The sequence below is a fragment of the Lygodium microphyllum genome, chromosome 18 (genome assembly GCF_053477565.2).
Source record: "Lygodium microphyllum isolate KBCC chromosome 18, Lygodium_microphyllum_v1.1.10, whole genome shotgun sequence".
NCBI classification, from domain to species: domain Eukaryota; kingdom Viridiplantae; phylum Streptophyta; class Polypodiopsida; order Schizaeales; family Lygodiaceae; genus Lygodium; species Lygodium microphyllum.
In genome coordinates, this window is record NC_141152.1 from 137556684 (window position 1) to 137572923 (window position 16240).

Here is a 16240-nt window from a genome sequence, read left to right on the forward strand (position 1 = left end):
TTATTTTGTGATGTAGCTAAGTTTGTGAAGTACTGTGATGAGTGCCAACGGATCAAAGTTCCTATTCGTAAGGACAAAAGGGAGTTGACCTCAATAATCGCACACCAACCATTCAAGAAATGGGGAATCGACTTCATTGGTCTAATTAACCTTTCAGCACAGTACTCACAAGCCAAGTACATCATTGTTGCCATAAACTACCTCACCAAGTGGATGGAATCTTGAGCAACTCATAAAAATAATCCTAGGACCACATCGAGCAAGTAATCGCACAATTTGATTGCCCCATAGAGTTGGTTAGTGACCAATGAAAGGTGAGAAGGATCGAAGCTTGCTTGGAAGTGAGCTATGGCAGAGAGTAAGAGCAAGAAAGAGAGAGAGACACAAATGGGAACTCCAACTGTTACAATGTGTGACCGAGCCTTCCTTTATTCAAATTGTCACTAAAAGAATAAATAATAAAGTGACGGTGACGAGCGCCCGCCACCTGCAGTGTGCAATGGTGGGTACTGTCAGTGTAGTAATACACAGGTGGCTAGGCAGAGGCATCTTTACCCCCAACAACCTCCCACTTAAAGGCGAATCTACCCCAGTGAGGAGTGAAAAGAAAAAGAAAAGACAGTACAATGTATACATGTACAACAGGATGAGGAAAAAATATCATCTCATCCAATGCCCATCAATCTCCTGAGGAAGGCAAAGCACTCAATAGTAAGGCTTTTCGTGAGCAAATCTGTAGGATTTTCGTCAGTGGAGATCTTGACAACAAACTTGTCCTCCACGACCCCACGTATGAAGCGATACCTCACCTCAATGTGTTTCGTCTTCGCATGGAAGACTGGATTCTTGGCTAGCTGAATAGCACTCATAAAATCTGAATGCAGTGTAGGTATAATATCAATCCCAAGGTCTTGAACCAAACGGCCCAACAACCATATGGCCTCCTTGCAAGCCTCAATGGTTGCAACATGCTCGACCTCGGTGGTAGAGAGAGCCGTACACTTCTAAACCCTCGACATCCAAGGAACAGCACCTCCAGGATAGGTGAAGACATAGTCGAAAGTGGACTTTTTACTATTTGCACGTTTTGCATAATCGGAGTCTGTGTAGCCCATAACTCATGTATATTTTGCATAATCGGAGTCTGTGTAGCCCAGAACTCCTGCATGTTTTGCATAATCGGAGTTTGTGTAGCCCACAATTCCTATATCCTGGCTGCCATAGCAATTACACATATCTATTGTGCCCTTCAGGTATCTCATGATACTCTTCACGGCATCCCAATGCTTCTTGCCAGGTGTAGCCATATAGCGTGCCACAACACCAATTGCAAAGGCAATATCTAGATGAGTGGCTATCATGGCATACATGAAACTTCCCACGGCTAATGCATAAGGGATCTTGGTCATCTCGGCCCTCTGCTCATCTATCTACAGACAATGGGCCTGTGAAACCTTCACATAAAAAGGTAATGGACAGCCAATAGGCTTCACGTCCTGCATGTGGAAACGCTCAAGGACTTTATGAATGGACTCCCTCTATGAGAGATAGAGTAGTCCCTAATGCCTGCCATGCTTAATGCGCATACCTAGAATATGAGAGGCCTATCCCAAATCCTTCATCTCAAAGCTCTTCTTCAGCTAAGATTTAAGAGCATCCAGCTCATCATGAGCTTTTCTTGCTATCAACATATCATCCACATAAAGTATCAAAATAAGCAATGAGCCATCACGGGCTTTCTTCGTGTAAAGACACGGATCCATAGCACTCCTGCTATAGCCCTGTGACTACATAAAGGCATTAAAATTATGATACCACTCCCTAGGTGCCTGCTTTAACCCATAAGGACTTTTCTTCAATTTACACACTAGGTGCTCCCTGCCAGATTCTACAAAGTCCTTAGGCTACTCTATGTAAATCTCATCATGCAAATCCCCATGCAAGAATGTAGTCTTGACATCCATTTGATACATGTCCAAATCAAGCTATGTGACTAAGGCCAAAACCAAGCATAAAATGGTCATCTTGACCACCGGAGAAAAGACTTCATCAAAGTCAACTCCATGCTCCTGTTTAGAACCCTTAGCAACAAGTTTTGCCTTATAAGCCGGCTTGGGGTGTCCAAGGGTAGTTTTCAGCTTATACACCCATTTGCATGGCAAAGTCTTCTTGCCCTGAGGCAATGCAACCAAATCCCAAGTCATATTCTTGTGCAAGGAGTCTATCTCAGACTGCATAGCCCTCTCCCAAGAGTGACTGTCACCCCTACACATAGCCTCATCATAGGTGAGAGGCTCTCCTGCATCTGTAACCAAGACATAATGCATCGAGGGCTCAAATCTATCAAGCAGACGTCTATCTCTAGTAGACCATGCTCTACTGCCTATCCAACACCCTAGCCATGTGTACCAACTGCTACTACAAGCTATTCAATGTTAGAATATCAAGCTCCTATTACTCTTCAATCAATCTATCTTTATGTGTGTGATCGACATTAGCTGGATACAGCTGTACATGTGTGTGACATTCAATAAGTCGGTGTAGTCAGTGACTTAACCACAATTAGTCATCGTTAGTCATACTTATGTGTATAAGTCTCTTTCAGTTAGTATGATGGAAGCATAATAGAAGAAGAAGAACAATGAATTGAGACTTATCTTCTGCTCCACTCAGTCTCTCTCCTTCTCTTCCAACATGGTATCAGAGCATGAACTCCTAAAGCTTGAAGGATTGACAGTGGCCATTTGACATGTCCTGAATTGTAGGAAACTATCCTAAATAGCAGGAAACTGGTCCTGAACTGTAGGAAAAGGAGTCAAATACTTACAGGTTGTATACATCACCGAATACCTAAGCTGCAACTATGGCAAATGCTCGAGGCACTGACAATATCACTCAAATTGTGGGGGGAAAGTTGGACAACAAAAATTTTGCTTTATGGAAGTTCCGTATGAAGAATTTTTTGGTTAACAGAGGTTAGTTGGACTTATGTACAAGTGATGAGGCTAAACCTGAAATACATGAAAGGAATCCGACAAATGATCAAAAAATGGCTCATAAGCTAGGGACTGAGAGAGCATGCAAGGTGTTACATTGGTTTTCCTTATGTATATCAAGTGCTATGGTTATACAGATTACTGGATGTAGTTCTCCAAAAGATGCATGGGACATACTCACGAAGAATTATGGAAATGTAACACATGCAAGAAAGATTCAGCTAAAGCAACCGTTCAATAACATGTCTAGAAATGGCAAAAGCATTTAGGCCTACACTATAGACATCAAGAACATAGCGGATCAGCTTGCCACCATTGGATCCTCAATGTCTAAGGATGATATGATTGTAGTGGCATTGAATAGACTTGGCAAAGAGTATAAAGCATTTAATATGTCTATTTCTGTGAGAGCTAAATCCCATGATTGGGATGAGCTGATTGCTTTGCTGCTACATGAGGAAGTTAAGCTTGGGCTGAATATAGGTTCTAGTATGTCTCAAAGCACATACATTGTTCTTTACTCTAGCCAGCATGGTAGAGGCGATAGAGGCCGTGGCTCTTTTCGAGGTCGAGGAGACACTCGAAATGCTTATGGACAACATCAACAGAATGTCTGGCATGGCACAAATACATAGGGCCAGTGTGGATCTGCAGCTTTAGAGGTAGGGGGAGATCACCCCATGGTAGAGGTGGTGGATTTGGTTCATGGTAGTCAAATGATTAGTCAAACATAGATAAGGATTGTCATTACTATGGCATATATGGACACATTGAAAAGGATTGTTACAAGAAGCAAGGAGATATGAAGGCAAAGGGCAAACAACATGGGCACTATGCATCTTCTATCAGTGCTCATGATGAGCAGGTTGACAGATTGTTTGCCATGCAGCATGTGTCTAGAATGCATCTAGTCAGAACAGAGATGAGAGATGGTACATTGATTCAGGGGCTTCAAATCATATGACACCCCATGGAGAATGGTTTAATGAGATTGTTGCAGGTTCACATGGCTATGTGTGTACTGGGGATGACACCCAACATGACATTCAGCACATAGGAATTGTTTCGTTGTTGATGCTTGATGGCAAGAAAAAGAGCCTGTATGATGTACTACATGTACCTACAATAACCAAGAATCTTTTGTCATTTGGACAGATGGCATAACAAAATTTGCAAGTGAGATTTAATAGAGATGGATTCTTTGTTGAAGAATATGGTAATGGCTGCAAATTGATTGTTAGAGGTCGAAGAGATGGCAGAATGTTTACTCTTGATGTGTCAATTCCAGAATTGAAAGCAGCCATGTTTGCACATGATGACGGTGCTATATGGGATGTTGAGATATGGCATAAGCAGATTGGCCATGTGAATGTACAAAAACTGAAATCTATGCAGCAGAAGGAGATTGTGCTTGGCTGTCTAAGTTCAAGTATCATGACTTTGGACATGTATGTGATGCATGTCAGTTTGGAAAGCAAGCACGGTTTCCATTTATGAGACATGTAAGGAATAGCTCATGACCCTTCCAGTTGGTACATTCAGATGTATGGGGTCCGTCTGATAATGCTTCGTTTGGTGGTGCTCATTACTATGTATCCTTCATTGATGATTTCAGCACAGGTACATTGGCTTTACATACTGAAACATAAGGATGATGTGTTTGATGCATTCAAGGACTTCAAGAAGCATGCTGAAAATGAGTTGAGCTGTAAAATTTTATGTCTTAGATCAAATGGAGGTGGAGAATATGTCTCTAATTACTTTGACATGTACCTTGCTAAACATGGGATCAGAAGACAGTTAACTTGCAGCTATACACCGCAGCAAAATGGTGTAGCAGAAAAGAAAAATAGGGTACTGATGGAATCAACAAGAGCTATGCTGAATGAGAAGAGTTTGCCAAATGGTTATTGGACTGAAGTAGTAGTGACTGCTGTCTATGTGCTAAATAGAATCCCTACAGTAGGGATTCATGATGTAACTCCATATGAAAGGTTGTATGGTCATAAGCCTGACATTTCACACTTGAAGGTATTTGGCAGCATTGCATATGTGCATGTTCTTGATGAAAAGAGGAAGAAATTGGACCCTAAAGCTCTCAAGAGTGTGTTCCTTAGTTATGCACAAGACCGGAAAACTTACAAGTGTTATGTACCGTCTACACATGAGACATTGATTAGCAGAGATGTTGTTTTTTATGAGCTAGCATCGTGGTATGGTAATCCTATTGCATTGGCTACTGATGGATCAATCAGCACAAGTAATGTTGAAAATACACCTATAATGAGTACATCTATGAGTGGTCCTACAGGTGATGGGTCACCTACAATAAGTCCTTGGTCAGGACGCTTGCGGAGTCATAGTCCTACGTCCACTGACACGAATATGTCAGTGAGGGGGATATTGGATAAGGGAAAATAAAAGATGCTTGAGGATGTGACAAGTCCACTTACAGTAGGTTATGAGTCATCTAATTGCGATAGTTTGGATAGTGAGTTGGGCATTCCGTCTATTATGATGCCTAGAGCAAGGCAGAGTCGCTATGTACCGCCTCATGAGAGGCAAGCTCAGAGTGAGCCACAATTACGAAGATATGAGAGAGTCAGAAAAACAATTAACAGGTTTGCATACACTGGTTATTCAGCCCACCATTATGCATATATAGCTAGTGTGATAGTTTATAAAGAGCCTACAAAGTTTGATAATGCAGTTACAGATGATAATTGGCGTACTGCCATGGATGAGGAGTATGCAGCCCTGGCTGAAAATGAGACATGGAAATTGGTCGAGTTCCCTGAAGGCAAAGTTCCCATTGGCTACAAATGGGTGTACAAGGTTAAGTGCAAGTCAGATGGTTCATTAGAATGCTATAAGGCCAGGCCGGTTGCAAAAGAGTATGCACAACAATATGATCTTGACTATGAGGAGACTTTCAGTCCGGTGGCTAAAATGGCAACGGTTAGAACTGTCATTTCTTTGGCAGTATGCAAAGGCTAGAAATTATGGCAAATGGACATTAAGAATGCTTTCTTGAATGGTGATTTGGTTGAGGAAGTATATATGGAGTAGCCTAAAGGCTATGTTCACCCGGACTTTCCTACACATGTATATAAGCTGAAAATGGCTTTATATGGACTGAAATAGGAACCTAGAGCATGGAATGCTCAGATCAGGAGTTATTTACAACAACATGGATTTAGATTGGGTGATGCAGATCACAGTCTGTTCACGAAAAAGACAAATCATGGATATGTGTTTCTAGTTGTTTATGTAGATGATCTTATCATCAACTGGAGATGATGAAGAGGGCATTGCTGAAATTAAATCATGTTTACAGGCTGAATTCAAAGTTAAAGGCCTTGGTGAACTGAAGTATTTTCTTGGGATTGAGGTAATCTCTACTACGCCTCAAGGTATATGGCTGCTACAGAAGCAGTATGCTCATGACATGTTACAGAAGTATGGTATGGCTGAATGCAAGCCCATGGAGACACCTCTTGATTAGAATGTCAAGCTGCAAATTGATGTTGGAAATGACATAGAGAATGTGACCATGTATCGACAGATGGTGGGCAGCTTGATATACTTGACTATTACCCGTTCTAACTTATGTTATGTAGTGAGGCCAATTAGTCAGTTTATGCAAAAGCCTCGCAAACCACATTTAGATGCAGTCAAGAGGATAATGAGATATGTAAAGGGTACTATAGATTATGGGTTATTTTATGCATATGGAAAATCTCTTGACTTGATAGGGTTTACTGATGCTAATTGGGCTCATTGTGTCTATGACATGAGGTCAACCAGTGAGTATGCATTTGGATTGGGCAGCACTATGATCAATTGGCACAGTAAGAAATAGCCTACTATTGTATTGTCTAATACAAAAGCTGAGTACAGAGGAGCTACCTTAGTGGCTTGCGAAGCATTTTGGTTGATGAAACTGCTGAAAGACTTGGGAATACAGGTGGAAAGTAGAGTGAGATTGCATTGTGATAACCTCAGAAGTATTATGTTGGCTAGCAATCCTGTCTACCATGCTAGGTCCCAAAACATATTAGGGTTCACTACCATGTCATCAGAGAAATGGTTTTTACAGGGTAGATCGACTTGATTCATGTGAAGACTAAAGACCAGGTAGCAGACTTATTTACCAAGTCTCTTGGTAAAGAAAAGTTCATTTACTTCAGACAGCTATTTGGAGTTTATCAGATGGTTTGAGCTTAAGGGGGAGTGTTAGAATATCAAGCTCCCAGTCAGTCTATCTTTATGTGTGTGACCGACATTAGCTGGATACAATTGTACACGTGTGTAACAGTCAATAAGTCGGTGTAGTCAGTGACTTAACCATAATTAATCTAGTTAGTCATACCTATGTGTGTAAGTCTCTTTCAGTTAGTATGATGGAAGAATAATGGAAGAACAACAACAATGAGCTGAGACTCATCTTCTGCTCCACTTTGTCTCTCTCCCTCGACACATTGGATCTCAGATCTCCAGTTTGCTCTTTCTCCACCGCCGATGTACCACATCCTGCATCCAGGAGGGATCATCTGCTATTAGCGACTTCATTGACTGCTACTACATCCCAGGATAGTATATCTCCCTGCATCTGTTACATATACACATCACATCACTTTATCACAGCCGACAGTTGTTCCCCTATCACAGCTAACATTTGTTCCCCTTTTGTAGCCATTATCTGGAGTACCAGAGCTACATACGCACATACACATACACGACACTTATCACACTCACAGCATCGTATTTTCAGTTTCCAGTTTTTAGCTTTTCATTCAGCACTTTTATTTTGGATAGCTGGACCTCATCAGTTGTATCACAGTTTGTCTCATAGGCCAGTTTTGGTCTTTAGAAGACGTTAATATAACTTTCTTTCTTTCTTTCTTTCTTTCTTTCTCTTCCAACATTCACCTGGCTGTGCAGGAGCATGTGGCTCCTCTTGGAATATAACCGTACATATCTCTACCACCTTCTCAGGCTGCCTATGCATCTTATCTTTATGGAAGACTACATCATGGTTGCGGATGAATTTTCGCGCTTGCAGATCCCAGAGGCAGTAACCCATCTCGCATGCATCTCCATAGCCAAGGAGAATGCATTTGACACTCTTAGGATCCAACTTAGTACGATTGTCTTTGGGCACATGGCAGAATGCCTCACATCCAAAGGCACATAGATGCGTATAAGACGAAGGTTTCCCAGTACATACCTCATCTGCAACCTAGAAATCCAAACCACTAGAAGGTGATCTATTTATGACATGCACAGCTGTACTGACTACCTCAGCCCAAAAGATTTGTGGTAAGCTTGCATGGCTAAGCATACTGCGTGCACGCTCCTGAATGGTTCTATTCATCTGCTCAACCAAACCATTCTGGGGTGGGGTATAGGGGGTAGTCAACTAACGCTTAATACCCCTCTCGTCACATAGTTGCTCAAAAGCACGTGACACATATTCTCCCCCATTGCCAGTCCTAAGGCATTTTAGCCTATGCCTAGTTTGGTTCTCGACCAATGCAAGCCATCTTTGAAACACAACCAAGACTTCTGACTTAAGCTTTATGGGGTAAGCCCAGATTTTACGTGAAAAATATTTAATAAACGTCACAAAATACTTTGCACCACCCATAGACTAGCACGGGTCCACAGACATCCAAATGTACTAATGCTAGGGGCTCACTCATGCGTGTCCTACTAGACTTCTTATGCGTATTCCTAGTCTGTCTGCCATAAAGACAATGCTCACATGAATCAAAACATGTGTAGTCAAGGGGCGGTAAGTACTACAGAAACTAGAAAGCATTTTCATTTCCTTCAAGGACATATGGCCCAAATGGGCATGCCAAAGAGATACACATGGGATGGAACCCACTGACAAAACATGGTCAATAGAGGACCCATCAACTACAAGAGGATAGAGGCTGACAGCTTTGGCACCTCTAGTAAGCACAAGTCTGCCATGGGTGATCTTCTAGGTAGAATCCCCAAATGAAACACGAAACCCATCATCATCAAGCTGCCCACGACAGACATAAAACTGCGTGTAATTGCAGGTACATGATATACATCCTGAAATAAAAAAGTACTGCCAATAGAGAACTGTAGCCATACATCCCCAATGCCAACAATAGTAAGTGACATGTCATCACCCACCAAGGGAATTGAACCAGAGACAGTGCGGTAGGAGTGGAACCACTCACGGCATGGTGTAACATGAAATGAAGCACCAGAATCCAAAAGCCAGCACTACTCATACAGAGAGTGAACATTGGTCAATGACATAGCATCCCAAGAACTAGCTGCAAGTATGTACTCCCCATCGGAGTCATCAATTTGCATGACATTTATCACCTCGATTTTCACACTGGATTTCGCAGGCATAATGCTGTGAGAGGACTTTTCATGTACTTTGTCTTTCCCCTTCTCTTTGCGCTTCTCATTCTGCAACTCATGACACTGTAGGTGTATATGACCCTTCTTGCCACAATGATGACATGTCACATTAGCATTTCTCCCACGAGACTTGTTGCACAACTTACCACGCGACTTAGATCTAGACTTATGCGAGTCTTTGCTATGGCCATTACCACGATCATTCTTGCCATGCCATCTCTACCTCTAACAGTCAAAGCATGCGACACACGAGAGGCATCCAAGTTTTTATGGTTGATCTCTTCCTATAGAAGAGCACTCTCTACATCAGGCAAGTTCAAAATAGTAGCAAGCGCACATAAGGCAGTGAGGAATACATCCCATGACTCACTTAGAGTCCCAAGCAAAAACAATGGAGTAACCTCATCATTAAAAGTAATACCTTGCGAAGTCAAGTTCTTGATAATAGCATGAAACTGGCTCAAATGAGCAGACATTGTCATATTCTCCTTCATGCGTAGGTCCAGAAGCTGCTTCAACCAATACATCTAACTTGCTGGACTTTTCTTATCATAGAGGTTTTTAATTTTATCCCAAAGCTGCCAAGCACTCTATGCTTCCTCACCCACATTGTAATGCACTTGTTCAGTGAGAGAAAAGATGAGGGTGGACTTGCATAACTCATCAAGTTCATCCCATTCGTCATCAGTCATAGTTTCAGACTGCTCGCCATGTATCCTTAGTGGCTTTATCTGCGATTTTTGTACCAATACCTACCAAACTTGGCTCTTCCAATAGGTATAATTTGTACCATCAAGCTTAGTGATATTGAAGATAGCACTGTTAGTGAAAGAAGATGCCACATTGCAGTCTAAAGTGGTGTAGACAATTCAAAACTGCTTGCTGTTTTTTGTTGTAAACAGTCAAAATACCACCAAAACCAAGGCAAAATGACCACGAACTGATAGCTAATGATGCTGCCCATGAAGTACCATAAAAAATACATAAAATCAAGATGATTCATCATGAAAATTCCATGTCAGTCCATGCATAGCCAAGTACAATGAGAGCAAACTGTAGGAAAAATCAATGCACCAAGTCAACCACTGATTGTCAAAGCATAACCAGTATTAAGCGGGCATAAATCAGCATATGATAGTCATACAAACATCGAGTAAACACCCAAGCATGTCAAATGAATCCTTAGTAAGTCGGCACACCCCTTGTGTAATAGGGCAAAGTGTACACAACATTGGCAAGACTTGACACAAAGAGATGTATGCTCAAGGAGTGCAAAGCCCAAATTAGCCCAAGTACATGTATGCGGACCACGACATATCAACCATGCAACATCCAAGTGAAGAAGATCCCAGTCTCAAAAGATTCAAAGCTCAATAGCATAAACCACCTGCTCAATGTCTGCTCAATGTCTGTCAAGGATCAAAAGATACTCCCACTGGCACAAAAGCCGTATGGATCAGGCCAAGAAACTCAAGAAAGGCATATTGAGAGTACCAATGATGAAAGATCCAAGACTAGACATCAATAAGGCATCATGAGCATATAGGCTGTGTAGCCTCTAATTATAACATCCATAGACATCAACTGTATCCCAAATACAACTCTGGTAAGCCACGAAATATCTCAAGTAAGTTCTGGGAATTCAGATGCAAGCCAAGTCAAGGCATTAGTAGCAATCGGCTCCAAACAATGTAACTAGCATCTAGTAGTGGCATAGGCCAAGCATGTTAAGACTGGTTAGACATAGATAACATACATGCCATACGTACATCCAAGGCAGAGCATCAAATGCATTCCAAAGCCAAGCTCAAGCTCAAATGAAGATTCGAAACTAAAGACAAGCTTGATGCCGTATCCCGAAGGTCAATACTTCATTGCATATCCCAAAGATAGCCCGAAAACCAATAGACATAACCAAACATGAAGTAATAGACTTCAGTTCACTATTGTACAGTAGTGATTTATTGTTTAAAACTAAGTATTTATAGTAAGCAAATCAGTCCAAAATGATGGCATAACATATGCCTTGCATCCCTCAAACAATCGGGCATCAATAGGTACCAAACCGGTTAAGTAGAAGTGCCCAAACAAGGATAGCATTAGATGCCAATGTTACTTCTACATAACATGACTATGGGACTACTATAAATAGTCCTGCGACTGTAGAAATCAAACCCAAATCTGATGCCAATGATCAAGGAGGCTTCAACACTTGTTAGAGACCATCGGCACAAGTGCATTGCCAACCCCGAAGAAGCATGACATAGCCATCACTCATCACTGATGAGTAGGTGTGCTGTTGTGGTATGCTATCCAGACCAGGCAAAAAAATGGCAGAAATTTGCTGATGTATGCTTCTACTAATGCACATCCATGTCACCTCAATGGTAATGATTAGAGGCTCCAAGGGGTGCCCAAGGAGGCACATAACAAGCCTCAAGTGCCCAAATGCAAGAGGGAGCAAGATATAAGCTCCAAGGGTTTGAGCTATGGCTGCCCTGATTCACTGCAACTTGAGAACTGAATAAAAGCACTGAAATAACACTTTAATACCTCTGTAGCAATGCCCTGAGGGTGCCTCAATAGGCCAAGAAGGTGCTCAGGAAGCTGGGGAGCGTCAGGAGCTCGAGAAGGTTGGTTATGGCTGCCAAGAAGGAGACCCAATGTTGTAGGTATTTGAATGGAAGCTAAGAATGCCACGAACCAAGCTCGGGAAGTCGAGAAGCCTTGCTCTAGTACCAGTTGAAAGGTGAGAAGGATCAAAGCTTACTTGGAAGTGAGCTATGGTGGAGAGCAAGAGCAAGAAAGAAAGAGAGACACAAATGGAAACTCCAACAGTCACAATGTGTGACCATGCCTTCCTTTATTCAAACTGTCACTAAAAGAATAAAGAATAAAGTGACGGTGATGTGCGCCCGCCACCTATAGTGTGCAGTGGTGGGTACTGTTAGTGTAGTAATACATGGGCAGCTAGGCAGAGGTGCCTTTACCCCCAACAACCAAGGCACACACTTCATCAATGAAGTGATTGCTCACTTGTTATCGACCTTCTTAATAATCCATAGAAAGTCCTCACCATATTATTCTCAAGCCAACGGTCAAACTAATTCCATGAACAAGATCTTGAAGAGTGTTCTAACAAAAGTAGTCTCTAGCTCACACATTGATTAGGACAACAAGATCATGGTAGCTTTGTGGGCATATAGGACGGTCTATAAAATAGTCATAGGACAGACTCCATTCAGATTGACCTATGGAACTGGAGCTATTCTACCAGTATAGTTCTTTAGTCCGAGCTTGAGAATAGCAACCCAAGAGAGATGGGAGGGCCAAGAAGCATGGGAAAATCGGTTAGTAAAGCTGGAATGGCTATCTAAGACTTGTCTCATTGCAACCCATGCTCTAATTTGTGAAAAGGCATGACTCAAGAGTTGGTTTGACAAATATGTCAAACAACTAGACTTTGGACAAGGAGACCTCTCTTGCTGTACTCAATTAAGGGGCACAAGTAGAAAATGAAATTCAGGGGATTGGGAATAATGGCCCAAAAGACATACATCCTTAATGCACTAATTGATGAGGGAGCCGACTCAAATATCTTAACTTATGAACACTGGATTGCTATGGGTCAACCCCAATTGCAACCAACCAATGAGAAACTTAGCTCCTTTGGGAGATAGTCCTATCCACTCTTGGGAAAATTAAAAACTAATTATTTCTATTGAGACTAAGAGTCTACCCATTGCCTTTTACGTTCCACCTAACAAGCAAAGTGTTGGCAAGGAATCATTGTTGGGGTGCATGTTCAAAAAACAAGCACATTGTAATGTTGACTACATGTTGCAGCGCATCCACCTTGCCATCGATAATGTTAGAATAGTAATAGCTTTTAGTAAGGGCACCATGGCCATCCAAAAGGCTATAATGCCGCCAATAGCTAAACCTAGTGTCAACCCCAAGGATGGGGTAGTACGCCACAATTTATGCCCATTGCAAAATGCCACCACTGTAATGTTCCCATTACTTAGTTTATTTTAATAAACAATGTGCGTATACATTCCAAAGAAAATTGATTTATGTTGCACGTCCACACATGGGAAAAAAATTGTAGAATCTCTATAGGATTTACAAGTAGGACTGGTTTACTAGAATAGTTTGAAATCTCTAGTAGCATGTTTAGATGACTTAATTCCCACTTTAGAAGGACCCAAATATATATTGTGACTTATTTTGAAAGGAATAAGTTGTCTAAGATAAAAGATCGATAAAAATAATGTGATTTGTAAAAAATTATTATTTTGCCTATTTTTGATGGATTTTCGTAATTCTGCCCATGCTTGCTTGTTGACCAAATGCGTGCTTATCGTTTTAAGTACCCAAACAACAATATTTGGAGTTCATGTTATGATCCAAATAAGTTGCAAGATAAAAAAAATGAAATCTTTATCATCAATGATGTCATCAAAATCGCAAAAAAAAAAGCAGGCACCTTGCCCTCTCTTTCCCCCCCTCTCACTACTATATAAATAGGGATAGAGCGTCACACAGACACGTAACGACCCATACAAAAGTCTCTCTGTTGCTATTGACGCGACAAAGCTCTACTATAATCAGCCAAGTCTCTCTCCCTCTCTCTCTCTCTCTCTCTCTCTCTCTCTCTCTCTCTCTCTCTCTCTCTCTCTCTCTAACCCTATATAGAAGCGCTGCTTGAACCCATTAGGCTTCTTCCATGGCTTCCACAAGACGAGGAAGGACAAGAGCAATCCTAACGGGACGAGATGCTGATTGATTGAGAAGGAGGAGAGATTGTTCCATGAGACGAAGAGACATCATCTCCTTCAAACCAAGGAAAGGGATACGCTGAAGGTCTCTCATCCTCTTCTACTCTAATCCGAGAAGAGAAGACATTGAAGAACTCTATCCTATTCTATCATATCTCTATTCCATCATGGCCTCAAAGAGAAAGAACTCAGAAGCAAAAATTGCGAATGACCCTACTAACGTGGAAGCAACAGTTGGAGTTGCGAGCACGGGAGTCATTAACGGAGTCACGAGCATAGATAACAATCCTTTACCAACTGCGATACCACATGTTTTTTTCTAAAAAATTTCTATCCAGATTCAATAGAAATAAGATAAGTCTCTTTAGAAATATTGACTTAAGGCCAAGAAATTGGTTACAATAACTGGAAAGTTAGAGACCCCAAAATCTAGATACCCCTAGTTAAATTCCAAGGGAAAGATTTCATTATGTGAAACTCAAGTGTTGATTGCTACTAGATTAAGCATCACTTGAAAGTTGCATGATTGATTGAATTCATAACTGCTTGAAGACATCATCTTGTTTGTGATTTTCTAGATTAGATCTTGATTGAATTAAGTATTGGAATAGATAAAAATTGAGGAGCCCTATACCTCCCCCAAGGATAGGTGTTGAATCCCCATACCAAGAGGGGATGTTTTTACTACCGCAAAAGCATGGATTGACTCCAATGGTGAGAGGTCTCCCAGCAAGGATTGTATTAAGTAGGAGGTGGAAATGTACCAATGGGGCTCTAGCTAGTAAATCCTTTTGCGCACCTAGGAACTACTTGGTCCCTTGTATGGCTTGAGTTCTATTTGGGACACCTATGAATGCTAGCTATAGGTGGATTTGATGTTGGTGACGTGCAGATGCGCTGGATGAGGCAACACATGAAATTGTAAATTTTCTATTGTATGGGCAGGAGAACACACATTATAGAATATAATCAATGAATTTGTTTAATTCTGATTGTATGTTCGTGAGTAAATTACGTAAACAAACAACTGTGCATAAAATGATTTTAATTAATGAAGCTGTTTTTATATGTTTCACGTAATGTGGTAGGTAATTAGATAACTAAGAACTTCCATAGAGGGAAGCGGGTGGATGGATTCCCGATGAATCCAGTCCTATGGTAGGGTGGTCTCAGTTAGTCAAGAGGTTTCCCTAAAAACAAACACTAGGAAGAAACTCTAGGAAGGGCAGATTCGTTGACTTACTTAGGGTTTGGTCTTAGAACCCAAACTATAAATTATCTTAGGGGAAAGGTACAGTGGCTGTGCCAGAGCACTGCAAGGGATTTTATAAATCCTTAGCCTGCTACTGGAAAAAAGTGTTGTACTCCATGAACCAAGGGTAATGGCAGTTGCTCCTTTCGGACAAGAAGCCTCTCGAAGGACACCTCTAGATGTGAGTTAGTTGTTGATAGGTGACTGTTAGGTCAATTAGAAACCTTTAGGTCCTTCGTGGGTACCAGCAAGATGCTTCCCTTGTGGGGTAGACCTAGGGTTAACTAGTTGGATCATTCTGGTTAGAGTACGGATGGCAACGGTTGGAAGATAAACTCTAGATGACTACTAAAATATTATCCGTGAAGAGGATCAAGGCGGGTTCGTGACAACCACCCTTTAGAACCCACACCCAAAGCTACAATCCAAATACTTAAGTGGGTCCCCAAACATAGACCATAGTCTCATAAATGTCAATCATTGGAAATTCATAGTTTTCATGCTTCAAACTCTAAGCCTAAATGGAAGAGTTGGTGATCCTATAGTTCACATGTGACTAGGTAGTGTTGGGTTTGAAAAGCCCTATTGAAAGCCCAAGGTTATTATGCCCCAAAAACCAAAGCCCAACAATGTCAACCAAAACAGGGGAGGAGAAAAACCAAAAGGAAGGGTGCTCAATCCTTAAGTGCTCCAATGGTTTATTGACCCAAAGCTCAACCAAGTGTCCATGAGCGACCACTCATACATGAGCTCATGCCTAATGACTCTAAGGTAATCACCACTGCAAAACTTGACAA